This window comes from Anomaloglossus baeobatrachus, chromosome 1, assembly GCF_048569485.1.
Source record: "Anomaloglossus baeobatrachus isolate aAnoBae1 chromosome 1, aAnoBae1.hap1, whole genome shotgun sequence".
NCBI classification, from domain to species: domain Eukaryota; kingdom Metazoa; phylum Chordata; class Amphibia; order Anura; family Aromobatidae; genus Anomaloglossus; species Anomaloglossus baeobatrachus.
Genome location: NC_134353.1, coordinates 672,976,102 through 672,981,026, shown reverse-complemented (window position 1 = coordinate 672,981,026; position 4,925 = coordinate 672,976,102).

Here is a 4,925-nt window from a genome sequence, read left to right as displayed (position 1 = left end):
CAGAGTTGGAGAATTATTTCATTAGCTTTCACATTTGGCCGGCCCTCATTGTTTGGGCTGTTGGTGGGGAGATTTGAACTTTGCATGCATCAGCCTTCTGAATGCCAAGACCTGGAACATCTCATTTGAGCAATTATACCAGCCAGCCAGTCCAGCTCCAGGGGTTTTACAGCCGATGATTCTATCCTGTATAACAACCTATACCTAGCACAGGTCAGGAATGTAAAGTCACAATTTCTCAGTGGATCACTGGTAAAATATATCTTTGTACCGTGTTAGCCAGTAGAGATAAAAAATTGTTTAAAAGAACTGAGAGTCCTCAGTGGTTGATACCTTTTAATGGCTAACTGAAAAGATGGTAATAATTGCAAGCTTTCGAGACTACTCAGGTCTCTTCATCAGCCTCAGTATAACACAAAATCTGAAGAGTCACATATTTATACACAACAGGACATAGAATAGTGCAGTAAAAAAAAAAAAAGTTATATAAAACAGAACTCGCTCTATGGCAGGGGGCAAACTGTTGTGGCCATAAATTTTGCTGCAGTTCAGTGTGAAAGTTTTATTGTCCTCTGATCAGGGTCTGGTCCGGGCTGTGACACGCTCGGATGGTCAGAGGAGCACATATCTTAACTGATGTAAAAAGACATGAATCCATGAGACACATTCATTCCTGCTCTGAATGTGTCAAAGGTCATCGTAAAATATATCTTTGTACCGTGTTAGCCAGTCTACTGGCTAACACGGTACAAAGATATATTTTACTTGTATCAAAATGGAGGATACCAGAATGTACCGCATCTTTATGGAACTAAAGACACTTCTGAAGAAACGCGCACAACTGGACAGCGACATATTTTTCTTCTACTGGCTCAAAGGTCATCATAAGTTTGTACTCCCATAGTCTCCTATCTCTCTGGGACTTGAAATTCCTTTCAATACCAGCAATTTTATGTCCATGATGCTGTGGTCTGAGTTACAAAAATGTTTGGCCACAGGTAGATCCATCCTTTTTTCTCTAATTGTGTGGCTGTGAGAATTCATCCTTGTCCTGAGCTGTTTTCCTGTCTCCCCTACATACAGACCCCCAGTTGGACATTTGGTACATATAATTAAGTACACCACATCAGCTGCACCACAACCATTATGGAGTTTGGAGCTTCATTGTAGAATAAGCCATCATTTTATCAATAGAAATGCTCCTTTGACTGTCAAATTTCCATTGGCAGTGGAAAAATCGGGAAAAAACACAAAATCGGACCCCTCGGATGTCATCTGAGTGCAGTCTGATTTTTTCATGAGCCCATTGACTTGCATGGCCAAGTTCGACCAGATGTACAGATACAAATCAGTGATTTTTTTCTATGGACGGACTTGGTCTGAGGATAAAATCAGACATGTGCACTGCGCTATAGAATAATATTGATCTAAGTTTTGTCGGATTGCACTGGGACATACAGGAAATACAGTCGTGTGACCCTAGCCTAACATTGTCAATGGTTGTTTAATCATCTAGTATAATTCACTCTGAGGACAGACATTCATTCATTATTTTTTTGTTTTAGAGATAAAAAAATATTTGCCAAATCCCTCGTTCAACATAAGATTTTGTAGACCTCTTGAATATATAAAACTTATATTATGCAATATTTATGAAACAGATGCAAACAGGGGTGTGACGATTGTGGTCGCAAAGGTTGCAACCGCGACCAGGCCTGAAAGTGCAGGAGCCGACCCCAGTGCGTGCTTCAGCTGCATGTGTAGCCGAGGGCGCACATCCAGCTGAAATGTATTACAGCACAGAAACATATCGGGACACTGCACTATAATACACTCGGCTGGCCAACAGCAGACATTGGCGGTACCATGACTAGGGGCACATGACAGTGACGTTATACATCATGGCGTACAAAACGATGTCAGCTGCCAGTCAGTGCATGCTGGCTATAGAGGACTCTCAGCGGCAAGGGATAGGAGGTAGTTGAGTAGTGTTTTTTGTTTTTTTTTAATGCGTTTGTGAGAGAACAGGGACTGTATTTACCAGGAAGGGGCCCAGGATAAGGATATACATAACAAAATGGACTCAGGATGGGGACATATATAACAGGATGTGCCCAGGATGGGGGCATATATAACAAGATGGGCCAAGGATGTAAACATATATACCAGGATGGGGACATATATACAGTGCCTACAAGTAGTATTCAACCCCCTGCAGATTTAGCAGGTTTGATAAGATGCAAATAAGTTAGAGCCTGCAAACTTCAAACAAGAGCAGGATTTATTAACAGATGCATAAATCTTACAAACCAACAAGTTATGTTGCTCAGTTACATTTTAATAAATTTTCAACATAAAAGTGTGGGTCCATTATTATTCAACCCCTAGGTTTAATATTTTGTGGAATAACCCTTGTTTGCAATTACAGCTAATAATCGTCTTTTATAAGACCTGATCAGGCCAGCACAGGTCTCTGGAGTTATCTTGGCCCACTCCTCCATGCAGATCTTCTCCAAGTTATCTAGGTTCTTTGGGAGACTCATGTGGACTTTAATCTTGAGCTCCTTCCACAAGTTTTTAATTGGGTTAAGGTCAGGAGACTGACTAGGCCACTGCAACACCTTGATTTTTTTCCCTCTTGAACCAGGCCTTGGGTTTTTTTGGCTGTGTGCTTTGGGTCGTTGTCTTGTTGGAAGATGAAATGATGACCCGTCTTAAGATCCTTGATGGAGGAGCGGAGGTTCTTGGTCAAAATCTCCAGGTAGGCCGTGCTATCCATCTTCCCATGGATGCGGACCAGATGGCCAGGCCCCTTGGCTGAGAAACAGCCCCACAGCATGATGCTGCCACCACCATGCTTGACTGTAGGGATGGTATTCTTGGGGTCGTATGCAGTGCCATCCAGTCTCCAAACGTCACGTGTGTGGTTGGCACCAAAGATCTCGATCTTGGTCTCATCAGACCAGAGAACCTTGAAGCAGTCTGTCTCAGAGTCCTCCAAGTGATCATGAGCAAACTGTAGACGAGCCTTGACATGACGCTTTGAAAGTGAAGGTACCTTACGGGTTCGTCTGGAACGGAGACCATTGCGGTGGAGTACGTTACTTATGGTATTGACTGAAACCAATGTCCCCACTGCCATGAGATCTTCCCGGAGCTCCTTCCTTGTTGTCCTTGGGTTAGCCTTGACTCTTCGGACAAGCCTGGCCTTGGCACGGGAGGAAACTTTCAAAGGCTGTCCAGGCCGTGGAAGGCTAACAGTAGTTCCATAAGCCTTCCACTACCGGATGATGCTCCCAACAGTGGAGACAGGTAGGCCCAACTCCTTGGAAAGGGTTTTGTACCCCTTGCCAGCTTTGTGACCCTCCATGATCTTGTCTCTGATGGCCTTGGAATGCTCCTTTGTCTTTCCCATGTTGACCATGTATGAGTGCTGTTCACAAGTTTGGGGAGGGTCCTAATTAGTCAGAAAAGGCTGGAAAAAGAGATAATTAATCCAAACATGTGAAGCTCATTGTTCTTTGTGCCTGAAATACTTCTTAATACTTTAGGGGAATCAAACAGAATTCTTGTGGTTTGAGGGGTTGAATAATAAATGACCCTCTGAATAAACTTTTGTCAATTTAAAAAAAAAAAATAAAAAAGAAATAACATTCTTTTTTGCTGCAGTGCATTTCACACTTCCAGGCTGATCTACAGTCCAAATGTCACAATGCCAAGTTAATTCCGAATGTGTAAACCTGCTAAATCTGCAGGGGGTTGAATACTACTTGTAGGCACTGTAACAGGCTGTGAGACTTATATACCAGGATGAGGACATACATACCAGGATGGGCCCAGGATAGGAGACATATATACCAGGATAGGGGACATATATACCAGGATGGAGAGGATACAGTACAGACCAAAACTTTGGACACACCTTCTCATTCAAAGAGTTTTCTTTATTTTCATTACTCTGAAAATTGTAGATTCACATTGAAGGCATCAAAACTATGAATTAACACATGTGGAACAAAATACTTAACAAAAAAGTGTGAAACAACTGATAATATGTCTTATATTCTAGGTTCTTCAAAGTAGCCACCTTTTGCTTTGATTACTGAATTGCACACTCTTGGTATTCTCTTGATTAGCTTCAAGAGGTAGTCACCGGAAATGGTCTTCCAACAGTCTTGAAGGAGTTCCCAGAGATGCTTAGCACTTGTTGGCCCTTTTGCCTTCACTCTGCGGTCCAGCTCACCCCATACCATCTCGATTGGGTTCAGGTCTGGTGACTGTGGAGGCCAGATCATCTGTTGTAATACCCCATCACTCTCCTTCTTAGTCAAATAGCCCTTACACAGCCTGGAGGTGTGTTTGGGGTCATTGTCCTGTTGAAAAATAAATGATAGTCCAACTAAACGCAAACCAGATGGAATAGCATGCCGCTGCAAGATGCTGTGGTAGCCATGCTGGTTCAGTATGCCTTAAATTTTTAATAAATCCCCAACAGTGTCACCAGCAAAGCACCCCCACACCATCACACCTCCTCCTCCATGCTTCACAGTGGGAACCAAGCATGTAGAATCCTTCCGTTCACCTTTTCTGCGTCGCACAAAGACACGGTGGTTGGATCCAAAGATCTCAAATTTGGACTCATCAGACCAAAGCACAGGTTTCCACTGGTTTAATGTCCATTCCTTGTCTTCTTTAGCCCAAACAAGTATCTTCTGCTTGTTGCCTGTCCTAAGTAGTGGTTTCCTAGCAGCTATTTTACCATGAAGGCCTGCTGCACAGTCTCCTCTTAACAGTTGTTCTAGAGATGTGTCTCTAATCTGAGCTGCTGTTAACCTGCGATTTCTGAGATTGATGACTTGGATAAACTTATCCTCCGCAGCAGAGTTGACTCTTGGTCTTCCTTTCCTGGGGCGGTCCTCATTTGA